This window comes from Periplaneta americana, chromosome 12 (assembly GCF_040183065.1).
Source record: "Periplaneta americana isolate PAMFEO1 chromosome 12, P.americana_PAMFEO1_priV1, whole genome shotgun sequence".
Taxonomy (NCBI): Eukaryota; Metazoa; Arthropoda; class Insecta; order Blattodea; family Blattidae; genus Periplaneta; species Periplaneta americana.
Genome location: NC_091128.1, coordinates 126,475,697 through 126,495,345, shown reverse-complemented (window position 1 = coordinate 126,495,345; position 19,649 = coordinate 126,475,697). Strand labels below are relative to the sequence as shown.

Here is a 19,649-nt window from a genome sequence, read left to right as displayed (position 1 = left end):
GATAACAATAATGACCAAAGTGACCGTAAAACAATGAGTATGATAATGACGATGATTATTGCAATAATGATGATAGTAATATTTAAGACGATAACAAGATGTATAAGATGATGATAATAATAATAATAATAATAATATTATTATTATTATTATTATTATTATTATTATTATTATTATTATTATTATTACGACAATAAAGAAATGACGTACGTACGTGGTAATAATAATGAATATTATGATAATGAAGTTGATATTAATGATCAAGATAACAAAACTAATGATACTAATGAGAAAGATTCAGAGGTGATGACAATAATGTAGAGAACGATGTGAACGATTACTTCGTCCAGATGTCCACAAGTCATTATCAAGAATTCTTACGTTAATGCGAGCCCTTTAATAAAAATTCCTTTTCTTTTTCGAGAATCAGAAAATATCCTGAAAACGCAGGTATAAAAGGAAAAGAATTGGGTCTATAGTCAGTACGGAAGTATAGAAGGGGAGAAAAAAAAAAAGGAGTTGTAAAGAGGATTTTTTTTTTGCCATCCTCCCCCCTGCCGAGTATTGGGATGAAGTTCCGGCGAGATTGCGCACGCGCGAGCACCCCAGTAGGGACGAAAGCGCGGGAAGTGCCATCGCACAAAACTCTGGTGGCAGACTAACTGGTTAGCTCAGTCCTCCGCTTGCTCCTGTGTATGACGGGTTACTGTGAATCACTCTCTCGCTCTGGTGTTGTTTCCGTTACGCGGTGTGAGGTCTTTAAGCTCTTAGGTTACGGCTCCACACGTTGGTGGTGGTCAGTGCGTAGTTAATCTGTTACGATACAACGCGCAGCCGGTAAGTGTCTCTGTTCACTACGACTAGTTTATCTTTCAACATTTTCTTGTTGCAAAATCCTTTTTTTCAGCCCCTTACGTGAATATAAATAAATCCCAACATGACATGTATTATCTAAGTGTTATGTCAAGTTCATGACAGATGACGCGAAATATTTCAAGTCCATCACCGTCACATAATTTATGCATAGTGAAATCTTCATATCCGTCAGGGGAATGCAAGATGGGAATCACATGATAATGTTGTATAAACGTCAGATTCTTCATGTATTATTAATTTATTTCTACGAACTGTGGAACATTTTTAATTATCTTTTCACAATTATACTTAACTAAAACGCTGAAAGTGATCTCTACGATACGTTTACATCAATGACGATTTCTTGTTGACGCATATGACATGGCTGTGCTTCATTTTTAAAAGGCCAGTTCTAAATATATATTACGTTTTTTTTCTTCTGGTGAGAATTGAAATTTACTTTTATGTGAGCATGAGCGTTTATTAGTCTGTTATTTTCTTTCAACATTTTAGTACACGCCGGGATTTTTTAATTACCCTTCTCTTATCGTGCCGCCTCATATTCCACCCGAGGACCGTGCGTGGCTCCACGATGAATTGCGGAAACCATTTTACTGAATACTAATTAGACAAGATGATCATATAAATATAAGAAGCAACTTTTTATATAACAATTACGAGTATACTTATCGGTTTGTTAGTTTTTAATGGACACTATAAATTTTCCATTTCCATCATGCTTCAGAGTTTAAAGAAATATTATAACGACCCTGCGCCCTAGCATGAAAATTGGTCATATTCACGTTCTGTTACTATTCGCTACTCGTATTAGTGTGTTTACGGAAATTTAAATGTATCTACTCGAGATCGTCGGATGTTTTATGAGTGACACTGTGGTAGTGCTTTAGGAAACCAGATGAATGACTGATTTCACCATTCTACTGTAAATATGTCACTTCCACGAATACACTTCATTTCAAGCCATCAGAAATGGTTTCAGGTGGGCAATACATATTGATGATAAATACAAAATGAGATAAGGAGTTTTTCACTATTAATTTTATCACTGGAATATGACTGAGCGATTGAAGGTGAATTTGAGACGATAGTCTTGAAATATATTAAAGTTCTTTCGTCGTTATAAAAGGACTCAGTAGGCCTACTATTGAAATATTTATACAAACTATATTAGAATTCTTTCTCGTTTTGTTATGGTATTGGATTTAATTTTTCATTAATCACTTGGGAAAAGAAAAACTATTGAAGAATTTTTAGTTTTCATGATATTTTGTGGAAATAAGTTCCTAGAAATATCTGTTATAAATGGACGAATGACTTATACCAAGTCTTTTACCAATCATCAAATAAAAATATACATTTTGAAGTAAATTATATTGAATTTTAACTTGTATTTATGCAAGAATAATCATAAATGCCAAGTTTTTAATCTACTTTGTCAGTGATCTGTTTTAAAGCGTGGGAGAGTACGATATTAAATACATCCAGTGCGTTTGAGTGAAACTGGGTCACTTTACATCCTGCATTCGTTATATTGTTCACGAATGTTAGGTAATCATGAAAATATTCGAGTTTTTCAACAACTATAGACCTATGAGTGATACATAGCGGCAATATGCTACAGGATAGCGTTGTGATAACATAGTTCTAAGTGATGTCATCTTCGACTATATATGATTTTAAGTGACCGGTAATAGATTCAGTGCATAGAATACAATGAGTAGTGTAAGACTGTATGTTACGTATACTTTATTAAATTCTCTTCTGTTTTTGTTGTGGCAATAATAAATGATTACTAATATGTTAATAATTAAATATGCAGTGTAGAAGAATAAAATTCTAAGTAATCGTTTTTAACAATTTTATGAAACTGAAATGCTAAAAGCATGATTTACATATAGGTTTGCAACATTTATTTCATAAAAAACACTGACAAAGTGTATTGTTAATGAAGTCAGAATTCAGTTTTAATTATGCAGAAATTTAAAGAAGCAATTGTACTGAACATATGAACAGGATGAGTTCTAGATTACTATAAAGATTTTGGAAATATAAATCCACCGGCAAAAGACACTTAGGAAAATCTTCGTTGCAACAATCAAATACAGGCCAAGTTACTACAAACGAAAAATTCCTAAAGCATGAGTGATAATGATAATGATAGTGATTATTATTATCCAGCAATCGCATTACTGATTCGTATTTTTAAGCCAGCGGTTTGAAGCATCCTTTTATTTTAATCGTGAGAAAGTGAAAGATAACCGTTGTAAATATATATACACTCTGTTACCCGTTAATTGTGTGTGTTTACAAACATGTAAAGTATTCAAGTCTTCCCACTAGTGCTGCGAGTGACGTAATGTGTCAGTGCTTTATGAAACCAGTTTAGTGTTGTGGTAACATAATTGTAAATAAAGTCATCTCTTCGACTACACCTGATGTCAAGTGACCGGTAATAGATTCAGGTGCGTACAAAACAATTTAACATCACAAAGAAATCCATAGTGGAAAGGATGCAACGCCCACTATCAACAAACCAGGGTTTGCTATTGTAAAGCTGTGAGTATACATTCAAACAAAGTTAACTTACACATAAACATCGGGCGAGTCCCTTTTAGAATGTGGCTTGTAACATTCGCACCCTAAAGTGTGTGACAAAGTTACAAAGACGTTCTTTTCTTGTAACCTATTTCCAGTGTACATCACAAAATTGGAAATATTTATACAGTAATAGCAGTAATATCAATACCTCCCTGTATAATACTGGCGACCTTGATTCACCATGCGACTTTTTAGTCTACAAATATGAACAGAGTTGTTTCTTCTGCTATACCGCAATCTTGAGAGCAAGTGATAAATATTTTCAGTCCAATAAGAACTGTTTACTTTTTTTATTTACATACAGTATCTTGAGTAGAATACTAGGCAGAAGTTTCCCCAATGCAAACTGCTATAGTTCAAACTTCTATAAACAGACGGCTCGCTTCCCTTTCCTTCTAGATTCAACAATGTTTGGTATTAAATCGCAAGTTTTTTTTATTATTATTTCACTTTGAAAGTTACTGTGAAATTCATTGTGTACCTAGTAGAAATGAATTTATAACTTTATCATGAAATGTTCTCAAAACGTAAGTGCACAAAGGAAAGTAATACTCATTTTCATATTATGATTCAGGTTCACGCTCTATCATATAAAGCACATGGCATGCAACACGCTGGGGAATAACAGAATTTTTAAATATTCTGTCTATATCGGACATCCACACAAAGTCATTCGCTTTATTAGATTAGTATCTTCTTGATTTATAAATGAACCATCTCACACTAAATTACTTACGAATAGGTTATAGTAATATTGAAACGTTACTTATCCTAAGCTGTTGCTGAGATGACAGTGTATTCGGCTACAAGTGAAGAAGACTCGGGTTCGAGTCTCGGCAGAAAACGGGAGATTTGTCACTAGTATGCAGTAACTAGTTTCTTGTACCGTGTAAGTAGCGATCTTGCGTCACGCTAATCAGATGAAGTAAGGCCGAGGTTTGTGTCAAGGTTCAAATGACCGGAAAGTCTTCACTGTCCAATATTGGTTCAAAATTACAGATTCATCAAGTAGATAGTGACTAATTGCTCTAGATATAAAACATGTTCAAGTGCATTTTTAACGGGACTTTTGTTCATCAGCCCTGGTATGAAAATCTATTAAGAAAAAGCTTTAAAGCTGAGCAGTAGTAGAGTATTTGCGCTATAAGCTGGATAATGAATGTTAGTCCATTTTCAATATGGTGTGTTATTCAATTTTTGACGAAGGCCCATTGTTGTGTTGGTATCACGTGACATAGTGAAATAGTATTTTAGCCTAGTGTAGGATCGTGAGAAATTGCAACTGTAGAGTTAGTGTTGCCACTGGCTGTAAAGCATAAAAAACAAATTAAATATAAACGAAAAAAAACATTTTACCAAATTAAATGTGTTCTATTATTGATTCTAAATGCGTAAATTATGCTAATCATCTTCTTTTTGTCTTCTTCAAATGTTAAGCTTTTTAAGGCCTGTTGCTAGATCCAAATAATTGGTCTCTTAATATTTCCTTGTTTCTTCCGTCCTTCCTTTTTCTTTATTTGTTTCCTTCTTTCATTCGTTCTTTTTTATCTGTCAATGTTTTGTTCTCCTTTGGTGTGTGACATACATGATTTGCTTTGGATATCTTTAATCACCATTCGTTCTACGCGTCCTATCTAGTCTTGCTGTAATTTTCTATTTGTTCGTTTAAGTTATAGATTTTTAATTCATTTGTTTTCTGATGTATAATTTTAATCTGTCTTTTCTTGTCTCTTATAAACTGACATTTAAAACCCTATAAATTTTGAACTGTCAAATGTTTCTGAGTTTTGATTTTTTATTTTTTTCTAATATTTTTAAATATATTTTCAAAGCCAGGTTTTTAGTAGAAGGTCTCAATTGTTAAGATTTCTTTTTTGTTACATTTACAAGACATAGAGAAACATTTTTATGCATTCATTTTATAAAATATCTCATTTATTCACTTTCAAAAAAAGTTTTGTAATGTTAAAAATATGTTATTTTTATTTATTTTTATTTATTTATTTATTTATTTATTTATTTAACCTGGTAGAAATAAGGCCATCAGGCCTTCTCTCAACCTCTACCAGGGATTACAACTATAATATTAAGAATACAATTACAATTATAATTACAATTAATATTAAATTTACAAATACAATAAAAATCAAAGTACTAAAAGATTAACTGACTAATAAAAGCTAGACAGTTTATTGCAAAAGTTAAGAAGAGAGAATTTTTTTTCTATAATTCTATATTTTATTAAAAATATTAGTAAAATAAACTAGCAGCATTTCTCACAAAATAAATGCATAGAAATATACAGCTATCTCATAAATACTTGCAGTAAAAATTTCGTCCAGATTAATATTTGGCAATAAGAAAGTTGGTGTTGAATCAACAAAAATTTCTGATTACAAGTCTTGCAACTTTTTGTTCTAAAGTTGGCTCCCTGAAGTTACTAGATGAATATAACGGAGGAGAATATTAATTTACATACATATTCTCCTCCGTTATATTCATCTAGTAACTTCAGGGAGCCAACTTTAGAACAAAAAGTTGCTAGACTTCTAATCAGAAATTTTAAAAAAGAATTCTTCGATGAAAAAACAATTTTGACAGGTCTTTAAATTCCACGCCAACTTACAGTCTTAATTAAAAAAATGTAAACATATTTGTAATCAGAATTGAGCTGAATTCATTTGGGGTATGAAAATATAAATTCTGAAGAAGTGAAATAGCTATAAAAATTTTTGGAAAATTTTCATGATTTTCAGTGGAGTCTCCCCTTAAACTAAGCAGTAGGCTCTTAAAATCTGTTGTTGTTCTTCTAATTGAATACTGCAAGTTTAAAAGTTATCCATAAAAGATTGGGGAAGGGATGCCTCTCTTGATGTTTAAAGGGAGACGAGACCGCTTTGTGCAGCCTTATTACAGCGAAGAGCTTATCCTTTGGAAGTTACTCGATGGAACTAACAGTAAGTGAACTCTCTCAAGTACTAAGTAATAATATATAACGTTTTCTAAAGGTGCTGGATTTATCAGCGGTTATAATAGATGATGCACAAACCTGCTGTGCAAAAGGTCAATTATTAAACTCCAGCCTTTTCAAATCAAACCGAGGTGAATGCTATTAATAACGTAATCTACTCAGCTACGTAAACTTCAATTAAATAAATGTCAATATCTTACTGGTGTTACGTTCCTATTAAGAGGAAGCAGGAAATATATAACTTAGGGAATTTTACTATCTTAAAGGGTCCTTCAGAAAATGACCCGCTTTTAAGATGCACTACGTTTAATCAAGCCCAAATAAAGGAATGATAAAAAGAAAGGTTGTTCAAAACCCATATACTTTTATCAACGTTTCTTAATAATTCATCGTCTGCGGATCACAAGTAACTTAATCCATTAGATTAAACCATTGTACAATTCGTTCAGGAACACGCTCCTGAAATACTAAACATTCGATCTGTTACACCGTGTTTAAATATACTGCCACTTAAGGGGGTAGGTACAGCTTACAGCAGTAAATTTTGGAAATATTCAGCCTTTTTTTCCTCCATTACTGTATCTTGTACAATAGTGAAAATTAGTATATGTAAAACACTGTCCTTCTGCTATATGAAACAATAGTAATATGCGTTACAAGAGCGGTATGTTGAAGTTTTCATGTTCGAGGAAAAGTTTGAAAAAGCGAAACGTAGTTGAGCTTTTTTAATTTCCTAGAATTGAAAGAAAACATAGCGCTCGTGTATCGTACATTATTTTGTGCGAAGATCGTTTATTACATACCTGAAAGAGGAATTTCTAATTAGTTGCAATGAAATCTCCATCTTGGTTTCTGTTCAATGACGGCAAATTTGTAAAACAAAATATCTATCTTCAACATTGTTGCTTTAAAATGTTTTCTGTGTTTACTATACTCCAGCAAGCCGTGATATACGTCTGTCTTTTTTCCCCCAGTCCATAAATGCGAACTTAAAGCAAACGGTAAGGTTATGTAATGATTTATTTTTCATTTTAATATTTTAACAATATTATTTATATAACATATTTCAGTAATAACATCGGCATCTGGAATCTTGTGATTTTTTCACGGCTTCCTTAATGTTACTTGCATCAGGAATCCAGTAACTTTAGTGGAGTTGTAGAGTTTAATTAATTTTTGCAAATATTTAAAAACAATAATTAACAGTGCAATTTAGGTGAAATTGCAGTGGTAAGTTTCCAATTTATAATTATTACTATATTGAACGTCTCTAAAAATAATATGTTAGAAGCCTAAAGCAGTAAACTCAATATGTCACTTAAGCGGAAAGAAGAGGGAAATTGTTATGTGTGTTAGGTTGGGAATACTGAATGTGGAATTTTAGACTTACCGCGGATTGGTTTTGTGCGGAAACCAAGCAAATACGCACGATCTCGCACAAATATTTTTACGATTTAAAAACATTATTTACATGTTATTTTTCAAAATTCAGTTTACTGTGCAGTGAAGAAGCGTTTCCCACATAACTCAAAAACTATTCAACATTCTGTGATGAAATTTTTTGTGTGTATTTATGTATGTTGTATCTATAATATGACGCAAGATTACTTCTCTACCTTTGATAGATTGTCTGATAAAAAATAAATTTATTTTTTTAAATGGTCAAATATCAGTATTTTCTTCTAACACAAAAGAAAAAAAATATTTATTAAGGAATGTAGTTGAAAGAGCATGATATTGTAAACATGAGTTTCAGCAATAAAATAAAAGAGAGAGAACATGAAAAAGTTAAGAAGTTTATGAGTTATATGTATAAATAATTTTTTTTAATCGTAAAAATATTTTTTCGTATAGCAGAAAGACAGTGTTTTACACATACCAATTTTCATTATTGTACAAGATGCAGTAATGGAAGAAAAATATGTTGGAATATTGCCAAAATTTTTACTTCTGTAAGCTATACCTAACCCCTTAAGGGGACCAGTTAGGTTGGATTGGGTTGAAATTATGATTTTTTTTTCGAATATTATAATTCCTTGGCATTTCAGAATTAATATTATGCAATTTCAGCTTTGAATTCCATCGAGAAGTGATGTTTTTTAAATAGTTTTGTGAATGTGAACATCAGCAGAAATTGTTCACTTAGAATTTTAAGTCAATTCTTCTCTGTTCGACATTTTATAAACTTTGAGTACGCTCAGTACTGAAACCATTAAAGATACAAACATAATTTGTACTGGTAGTTATTCTCTACTATGTGTTCTTTCTGTCAAATATAAAATAGTCTTCATCACATGAAAACTTGAACTTAAAAATATATATATTTAATAAAATACGTAAAATTTTAGATATTTGGAAAAAATAAGGAAAATAACAAACATAAGTAACAGCAATTCTGTTGTATTTAATAGACAGATATAATATCAACAATATTGTCGTAAAATTTCAACTTTCTATCTTTAATAGTTTAAGATCTATGCGTACCAGAACTTTGTAAATTTAACATTGTTAAAATAGGAGGTACCTTACAGGGTGTCTCAAAAATAGACCAACAAATTAGTTATGGTAGTAGGCACGGAATAAAGAAATATGCCAATGAAAACTCCACAGTCCTGTTTCAAATACTCTCAAGTTAACATTTTGTGAATTTTTCAAAGCCAAATCTCAATAACGAAAGCTAGACAATGTCTGAAAGGCCAAGGAAGGAGAAGGATATATGTGTGTTATTTATTGTAGGAAATATATTTCCGATGTCTTTTTCTTTTCGCTCAAACGATTTTATTTATTTTATTTTAGTAGGTTATTTTACGACGCTTTATCAACATCTTAGGTTATTTAGCGTCTGAATGAGATGAAGGTGGTAATGCCTGTGAAATGAGTCCGGGGTTCAACACCGAAAGTTTCCCAGCTTTGCTCATATTGGGTTGAGGGAAACCCCGGAAAAAACCTCATCCAGGTACCTTGCCCCGACCGGGAATCGAATCCGGGCCTCTGGTTTCGCGGCTAGACGCGCTAACCATTACTCCACAGATGTGGACCGCTCAAACAATTCCCATATTTTTATTAGATAAAATTATGCAAACTCAACCTAACTCAAGAGTGATTAGACAATGTATGGAGAGGTGTTCTCTGATTTCATAGAAAGTTAGAAGTTCAACAGTTCGATGCCAGGAAGTATACGTATGATAACCATAAACACACTGCCTAAACACAAATAATATTTACTTGATATTTCGAGAAATAGTATTGAAACGTTTTGCTATTATGTTTTTTATTGAATTGAAGATCATTCCAGAACATTTTGTCGATTTATTTTTGACACACACTGTATATTATTTATCATGTTACTCTTCTACATTCATCCGTCCTTCCATCACCTCACCTTCGATCGATCCTTTTATCTATCTTTCATCGTTTCGTTCTTCCGTCATCTCCATTCCTTCATCCATCAGTCGAACTAACACTTTCGTCTTCTTCATCTTTCCCTTCTTCAATCCATCCATGCACCCATCCATCCATCCATCCATCTGTCAGTCCGTCTGTCTATCCATCCGTCCATCCATCATTTCCATTCATCCACCTATTAGACCTATAAATACACGCACACGACAACCATATGCATATATTTACATAACATATTATTTTAACACAACAGCGGAGTTTACTCTATACTCGTGACGTAGAATCAAGATCATATGGGACTCGTCGCGTCTATGGCTCAAATAGCAGCGCTCTGGTATTACATCCAGACTATCCGGGTTTGATCCCCGGGCAGGGCGTGATGAAATTTGTATGGGACAAAACAGACGTTGCACAGGGTCTTTTTTTTCCTCGGAGTACTGTAGTTTCTCTCTTATCATCCCACCAACACTCTCCACTTTTCCCTCCTTTTACATCTGCCATAATAGAAATAGGCTCTGGTAAAGTCTTGAGGGTAGTATAGTACAGGAGGCAGCTACGGAGTGCACCCTAGTGCACTGCGTTTTCCGCGGGTAAGAGAGACTAGCCCCAGCGTGCTCTGTGCTGACGATCCCTGGTTTAGGCGATCAGAACAAGAGTTCGGCATATGAGGGGTGACGATCGTTAATATTACACGAATCTACAGACACGGAAGTTCACTAAAAACTTGTCTTTTCTCACCATACCCACTGATATATAGGCACGGTGCATGATAAGGTCACAGGATAGATCTTGCCCCAAATACCATACAGGTTTCCGATTCTGTTATAGAAATGGTTTGGGGCACCGGGATCCTGGGACATATCGGGTTGTTCGTCTATAGATCGGATCTAGCTCTATCAGGTAGTAAGGCAGGATGGCCCCGTATCGGCGTCGGATTCACGAATGACATCTGGGTCAAGTATCGGGCTTGGAGAATTATGGCATATATAGGGCGCACAATTGGCCAAGCATGCCTAAGCGTAAGGACCCGTCCCAGATCCGACCATCGAAAAGGGAAATCAAGCTATACGGAATTTCACGATAGACACGCAGAATGCACACTGATAACAGATGAACATCTATGACGTAAGTGGAATTGCGTAACTTGCTCTGTTGCTATATTCGTATAATAAATAACTTTTTAATAATTCAAAAATATTCTACTCACGAAATAATCTTACATCGCTTATAGCCTATAAAGTATTGCTGTTAATTCAATATAAATTAACTGTATACAATCCGTGAGCAGTAGCGCTGTACAACGAAGCTGCAGCCCGAGTTAGATACTCTAGACACAGAATTATAGCTGACACCAAGTAATTACATATAATGACACATCGAACAGGAAACCTCCTTTCAGACCATAATTGTTCTTCCTGTTTGAAGATGAACGCCGCCTACCGCACCAGAGTGAGATGTACTGCGGGACAGCTTTGTACAGAGTTAACTCTCCTGTAAAAGATTTTTTTTCTTTTCAGTTTAGAAGCATAATGCTGGGATCTGAATAATCTTCACTGTTACGGAACAGAGAAGTATTACTGTATTCCTTGTTATCACTATTCAAATCCTTATAAGTTAAAGTTGAAATCCTCATTGACCCACAGAAAGGGCTTCATACCTGTTTAGCTCCAAGTGCAAAAACAAGATTTAAAATATATTATTATTATTATTATTATTATTATTATTATTATTATTATTATTATTATTATTATTATTATTTCTGTAGCGAAATAGTTTTTCTTTATTTAAAGCTAAATTTCGGTTTTATATTTTATTTTATCCGTCTTAGTATTTATTTTATTATTGTAAATATTTTCGTTTTATCAATATTTTTATTATTATTATTATTATTATTATTATCATTATTATTGTTGTTACTATTATTTATATCATCAGCATCATTATTTGAACCCTGTAAAATTTATGTAGACTACTGGACTGGACTGTACCCGAGCACGAGCATTATGCTCATTTCGGGTATCTATTCATATGTATTCAATTCAAATGTAAATTGTAAATAAATTTGAATTTGAATTTGAATTCACGAAATTCTGTCTGCAGCATCTTTTTCTGTCACACAAAGAGAATTTGCTCCAGTAATTTAGACACACCGTAGAATGGATACACATTACTTACTTACTTACAAATGGCTTTTAATGAACCCGGAGGTTCATTGCCGCCCTCACATAAGCCCGCTATCGATCCCTATCCTGTGCAAGATTAATCCAGTCTCTATACCATCATAACCCACCTCCCTCAAATCCATTTTAATATTATCCTCCCATCTACGTCTCGGTCTCCCCAAAGGTCTTTTTCCCTCCGGCCTTCCAACTAACAATCTATATGCATTTCTGGATTCGCCCATAGGTGCTACATGTCCTGCCTATCTCAAACGTCTGGATTTAATGCTCCTAATTATATCAGCTGAAGAATACAATGCGTGCAGTTCTGCGTTGTGTAACTTTCTCCATTGTCCTGTAACTTCATCCCTCTTACAAGCAAACATTCTGATGGGGGCAGATGAAAAAGTTAAATTGTTTTTTCCCACTATGTTAAAAATATCAAAAGAAGTGCTTATACAAATTTTGGTCACTCGACCGCAACTACGAGGCCGTCCAGAAAGTGATTTTCCCTGAGACCGTTCACAGATACAAAGCATAATTGCTTAGAAAGATTTATTAAAGCAGATACAGCAACTGTTGCGCTATTTGTCAACACATCCCCCACTGGAATTGAGCTATGTGTCATACCATGACATCAATTTTTGTATACTTGTGTCGTAGAAGTCAGCCGCCTGGGATCGGGACTAGCGTTTGACAGCCGCCTCCACTTTTCTGTCGATCCCATAATATGACAAATGTCTCAATTCCGGTGGAGAATATGTTGGAAAATAGCTTAACAATACTGTCCCAATACATTTTTCCGTTGAAATTGTGTTTTCTTTCTGTTAACGGCCCCTGGCGAACTTATTTTTTACGACTCTCGTAATTGCGGTCGAGTGGCCAAAATTTGTATAAGTACTTTCTTTGAAATTATGAACATGGTGAAAGAAAAAAAAATAACTTTTTATCAGCACCCATCAGAATGTTAGCTTGTTAGCCCCAGATATTTTCCTAAGAACCTTATTTTCAAACACCCTTAATCTCAGTTCCTCTCTCAAAGTGAGAGTCCAAGTTTCACAACCGTACAGAACAACCAATAATATAACTGTTTTATAAATTCTAACTTTAAGTTTTTTTGACAGCAGACTAGAGGACAAAAGCTTCTCAACCGAATAATAACAGGCATTTCCCATATTTATTCTGCGTTTAAAAGATCAAGAAATAGTAATGAAGCCGTATCGTCGTTAATAATTCATTAATGGAACAAAAACAATCAATTCAGTTCTACTGGTTCCATCGTGTACCTGTTGAACCGTACAGCCCCAAATATCTAACATATATTTACCGTGCTAACGAACAAAGAACGTACCAGTTTTCTTTAATATGTTTACAAACTGTAGAATTAATCAAAATTATTCAACAAAGGTACACTAAAATATAAGTATATCGACAGAGGGAACAGTTGGAAATAACAGACCAGATATTATATTATACTTCTACCATATTCAATTCAGGTACGCTCTTTGCTTCCAATTACAAAGTTTCACTTTTACTTCATCATTGTACGGTAAGCGCAAGCTTTCTGCGTCCCCAGCGAGTGTCTCTCTCTCAGAGAGAAAGAAAAAGAATGTTAAGAAAGAGACATGAATAAGTTTGCGCCTGTGCAGTAGAGCCCCTACAGCGCTGCTTCACTGAATTAAATTCATTAACCCCACATGAGAAGTCTTAGATGTGGAAAACGCATGAGCATTTTTTCTAAAGTTCAGTTGTTTTCAGCAGACGTACGCCAATTCTATTCCTTATGAGTGGAAAATACAGTGTGTGTAAGAGTATTTATATAATGAATTTGTGATAGTTACTTACGATGCAATTTTTAAAAATAATATTTTATATTTTTGTAAATACAGTTGTTTGGGAAACGAAGTCACAGATCGAGTGTAGCAAACCTTCGAACAAAATAAAAATTGTTTTTAACAAGTGCGTCGTACATTGTCTTTTAGGTAACCGTTCAGTATTTATAAATTCAGTACATAAATTAATAACGTGTTTACATATTACATGAAGTTATTGGATGTGCTACTATCCGGCAAATGATTTATCATACAATGGGATTAGCCTATAGAATTGTCCAAGATAAAGAATGCTCAAGTAGCGAAAATATTCTTCCCACGACGTTTCAAGTCCTAATTTACTTCCCGTATATTCTGTCAAGTGTCTTATCAGTAGTAGGTAAACTTTATGGTTATAAGCAGGCTCAGAATCCGGGACACTTTAGAACCAATATACGCACAATTTGAGTATAGAGTTTCTTGAACATAGTAGACAGACATACTGTGAATGTAAACGACATCAATGTGTTTCGTTATATTCTACTGTTAATAGTGGCTACAATCTAGTGACGGTGGAAAATCAAGTAGAATACATACCTCACAAGTTTTCATGTCCCTCGACGACATTGAAGTCGTTAGCGTTACAACGAACAACGATGTAGCACATACTTGCAACTAGTTCGAAGAAATTGTTCACTATACAGGATGTTTAAAAATACGGGGCATAATTTCAGGTATGTATTTCCCACATGTAGACAATCAAAATAGTTCATTACAACATGTGTCCGGAAATGCTTTATTTCCGAGTTATGGCCTTCACAACATTGAAATTCACCGGAACGTTTTTCTTTCCGCAGGTCGTTGCCGTCAAAGGAGACATTAAGAGGGCACTCTGACAGTTCATTCCGAGGCGAAGGTTACATTCAGTGTTGTGTAGGCGTTAGGCTGTGCGACATGTATTCAAATCAAGAGCTGGCAGAGATACACTTCATGTACGGTAAGGCGGACGGCAATGCTGCGATGGCTCGTCGTTTGTACCAGGAGAGGTACCCACAGCGACAATGTCCACATCGGAAGACATTTGTACGTCTCCATTACCGTCTGTGCGAGTATGGAAAATTTAACTCTTCTGATTAGGGAAGGGGACGACCAAGATCTACAACTCCAGAAGTACAGGAGGAGATTCTGGAGGCTGTGAATATGACTCCTTCTATCAGCACACGAAGGGTAGCGTTGCAAGTCAATGTTCCTCATACGACTGTCTGGAGACTGTTGGAAGAGTAAGTTATCAATTGTATCCTTATCATTTGCAACGTGTACAGGTCCTGTCACCAGCAGATTAACCTGCACGAACGAGTTAGGTTCTGTCAGTGGTTCTTGCAGCAGTGTGATGTAAATCCGAACTTTCCTGCCTTAGTATTATTTACAGATGAAGCACAGTTCACACGAGATGGCATGACAAATTTCCACAATCAGCATGTATGGGCGTATGAAAACCCACGTGCAACTGTTCCATCTCATCACCAGGTGCGGTTCTCCCTCAACATGTATCATTGGTGATCGATTAGTTGGACCCCATGTACTTGTAAACAGATTTACGGGGCAGGCGTACACAAACTTCCTGGAAAACACCATACCTCATGTTTTAGAATACACTCCACTGATCAATCGTCAACACATTCACTTCTTGCATGATGGCGCTCCTGCACACTTCAGTCGTACGGCTCGCCGGTACTTGGATCGAAGGTTTCCTGATCGATGGATAGGTAGAGGTGGCCCAATTGCTTGGCCTCCACGTTCACCTGATCTGAACCCTCTCGATTTCTACTTGTGGGGCCATTTAAAATCATTGGTTTATTCGTCTCCGGTGCCTGATTTGGAATCCCTTCGGAATCGAATTGTGGCATGTTCTGAGGACATACGCAACACTCCTGGAGTTTGTGATCGTGTTCGCAGGTCAATGGGACATCGATGTGAGGTCTGTATTCAAGCAGGAGGTGTACATTTTGAACATCTTCTGTAATGATAGCGACCTGCGGAAAGAAAAACGTTCCGGTGAATTTCAATGTTGTGAAGGCCATAACTCGGAAATGAAGCATTTCCGGACACATGTTGTAATGAACTATTTTGATTGTCTACATGTGGGAAATACATACCTGAAATTATGCCCCGTATTTTTTAAACACCCCGTATATTGAAAATGCACTGTGATGGCCTGAGTTCGTTTCGTAGGGAGAGACGGAAGAATACTGTATCTCTGATCACGAACCGGATTGTACTCTTAACGCACAGGTAAACAAAACTCACCGCGCCAACTTACTCCATCTGTACTCCGTTGCACTGTTAACTTCATTCTTAAATTGTCTCGGATCCTAAGTCTGGTTATAAGCAAACTAATTCCTTAAGCAATCTACTTAATTTGTGTACGTTTCTTAACTAAAAAGCCGGTAATTTTTTTAAGTAGGACTGGTTATATTTGAACCGCTTCATTGATCGGTTGCGATTGCTATCGTGTGTAGAAAACAATTTACAATCGGCGCAAACAATTGAAAGTCATCGTTAAAATCCTTTTCGCACTAGTGTTAAAATACTTTTCGCACGCTTCAATATAATTGTTAATATATTATATCACGGTTACCTAGCGTTAAAATACATAATTTTACATTACAAATGTATTCCATCATTCTTGCTGAGATGGACTGTTTTTGTACTCTTCTCACTGTTTATTTGTTTATTTGTTTATTTATCTCACATTATTGCATGTTGCCATTATCACGACTAAAGATAAACTCCACAGCCCTGGATTAAATAAATAAAAAATATAAATAAACATTACAAATGCCTTTTAAGGAGCCCGGAATTTCATTGCCGTCCTCATATAACCCCGCTATCGGTCTCTAATCTGAGCAAGATTAATCAAGTCTCTGCCATCATATCCCACCACCCTCAAATCCATTTTTATATTATCCTCTCACCTACGTCTCGGCCTCTCCAAAGGTCTTTTTCTCTTCTACCTTCCAAGTAACATTCTAAATGTATTTCTGGATTCACCCATACGTTTTCATGCCCTGCCCATCTCAAACGTCTGGATTTAATATTCCTAATTGTGTCAGGTGAAGAATACAATGCCTGCTTTTCTACGTTGTGTTACTTTTTCCATTCTCCTGTAACTTCATCCCTCTTAGACCCAAATATTTTCCTTATTCTCGAACACCCTTAGCCGCTGTTCCTCTCTCAAAGTAAGTGAGAGTCCAAGTTTCACAATCATACAGAACAATCGGTAATATGATTGTTTTATGAATTATAACTTTCAAGTTTTTTGACAGAATACTGTATGACAAAGCTTCTTAACTAAATAATAAGAGGCATTTCCCATATTTAATTGAGTTTAATTTCCTCCCGAGTGTAATATATATTTGTTACTGTTGCTCCAAGATATTTTAACTTTTCCATCTTTTCGAAGGATAAATGTTCAATTTTTATATTTCCATTTCGTACTATGTTCTGGTCTCGAGACATAGTCATGTAATTTATCTTTTCGGGAATATACTTCCAAACCTATCTCTTTACTAGCTTCAAGTAAAATTCCCTTGTTTTTCCTAATAGTTCGTGGATTTTCTCCTAACATATTCAAGTCATTCGCATAGACAAGCAGCTGATGTAACCCGTTGAATTCCAAACCCATATAATTTTACATTAACATTACTTATTTACATTAATTGTTAAATACTTAGCGTGACAGCCCATGGAGGGACAAGGGCGACCAGCCGATTGAAGGTCTTACTTATACTTCCCTTAGCAGAAGCACACATGCACTCGGTCTGAATAGCAGATATCCGTCCCTTAGTCATCCCAGGAAGGTTGCCGGACTTCCTAATGGCAGGAATTAACGATAATTTACGTGTTAAACTTGGTATTTAATTTGCAAGAAAACCGTCCATTTAGAGGCGTAAATCATTCCTTCCATTACTCTAAGATAAGAGTAAAAATCAGAATCGTAAGTATGGTAGTCTATTTATAGAGTAAAATAGTGTCAACATTTAGGGGGAAATTATTACTTTTTTTTTATTAAAGTATTCGTTTGGGAGTAATAATATGGCATTAGATTGTTTTCTTGTACCCTATACAAGGAATAAACTGCTGAAATCTACACAGTTATATTACTTCCACTATATATTTTTTTCACATATTATAAAGAATTATTATTTTTTCTTTTGAATAGTTAAGGTTAACATTAAATTTTCAGAATGCTTTGCACACTTTATATCGCACAAGCTGTAACGTGTTGTAAAGCTATTATTTCTTCCCACGGCCTCATTATTATCTCCATCTTGAACTTCTTTTGAAAACGTTTGGAAAAATGTAAAATTTTGAAAACTAATGAACTTATATTAATTTATAAAACACAACCAATAGAAATTATTTATGACGAAGCTTAAAGAACTACAAATATTTTGTAATTATTAAAAAATAACCTAGTAAATGATGCAGTTTTATCATATTTACTAGATTATTATTATTAATGTCTCAACGAATAGAACAACCAAGAAAAATATTTTATTAAGGTTTACTTATCAAGAACACACTAGATTATTATTAATGGCTCTTTACAACAAATACAAATTAAATGTAGTTTTACCATAACAATGCTGTCACGCCTGTAATAAAATTATGAACTGATATGAAAAGAATATAGGATTAAAATCTGTGTTAATAAATTTAAAATGAAAGCTCATGCAATATTCTGGTTGTTTAGTAGAAATTTAGTCTCTCAAAGATGAATATAATTCATTATAGAGTTAACAGTACTAGCTATGTGATTGTCGCTAAAATATAAGTAGCTTAATTAAAAACTAGTAAATTATACAACAGTGTATTACAGAATTAAGTTTAATTACATTTTTCATAGTTTTACCATTTTGTATACTAGGTGGCAGGCAACTGATGAACAAACAGTTTTTTCTGTGTTATTTCAGCGTGAGTGTAACAAATTTAAATGTAACTTAGTTTATGCGAGATCGTGCGTATTTGCTTGTTTTCCGCACAGAACCAATACGCGGCAAGTGTGAAATACCACATTCAGTATTCCCAACGTAACACACATAACAATTTCCCTCTTCTTACCGCTTAAGCACGACATTCATTTTACTGCTTTAGGCATTTAACATATTATTTTTAGAGACGTTTAACATAGTAATGATTATAAATTGGAAACTTACCACTGCAATTTCACCTAAATTGCAATGTTAATTATTGTTTTTAAATATTTTCAAAAATTAAGTAAAGTCTACTACTCCACAAAACTTATTGCATCCCTGATACAAGTAACATTAAGGAAGCCGTGAAAAAATCAACAAGATTCCAGATGCCGATGTTATTACTGCAATATGTTATATAAATAATATTGTTAAAATATTAAAATGAAAATAAATCATTACATAACCTTACCGTTTGTTTTAAGTTCGCATTTATAGACTGGGGAAAAAAGACAGACGTATATCACGGCCTGCTGGAGTATAGTAAACACAGAAAACATTTTATAGCAACAATGTTGAAGAAATATATTTTGGTTTTCCGAAGTTGCCGTCATTAAACAGAAACCAACATGGAGATTTCATTGCAACTAATTAGAAATTCCTCTTTCAGGTATGTAATAAACGATCTTCGCACAAAATAATGTACGATACACGAGCGGTATGTTTGTTTTCATGTTCTCGGAAATTAAAAAAGCTCAACTACGTTTCGCTTTTTCAATCTTTTCCTCGACCATGGAAACGTCAACATACCGCTCTTGTAACGTATATTACTATTATGCGCTTATTGGTGACGCAG

General features: G+C 34.4%; 1 protein-coding gene across 3 annotated transcripts in view; it reads left to right on the top strand.

The window, feature by feature from the left end:
* The first annotated feature begins 670 nt into the window (after positions 1–670).
* Positions 671–19,649, top strand: part of rdo (reduced ocelli) — an 819,123-nt gene continuing 800,144 nt past the window's right edge. For all 3 annotated transcript variants that reach the window (XM_069842056.1, XM_069842055.1, XM_069842057.1), the window contains exon 1: positions 671–837. The gene's annotated coding sequence lies outside the window, so the exon portion shown is untranslated. The remainder of the gene's footprint in view (positions 838–19,649) is intronic.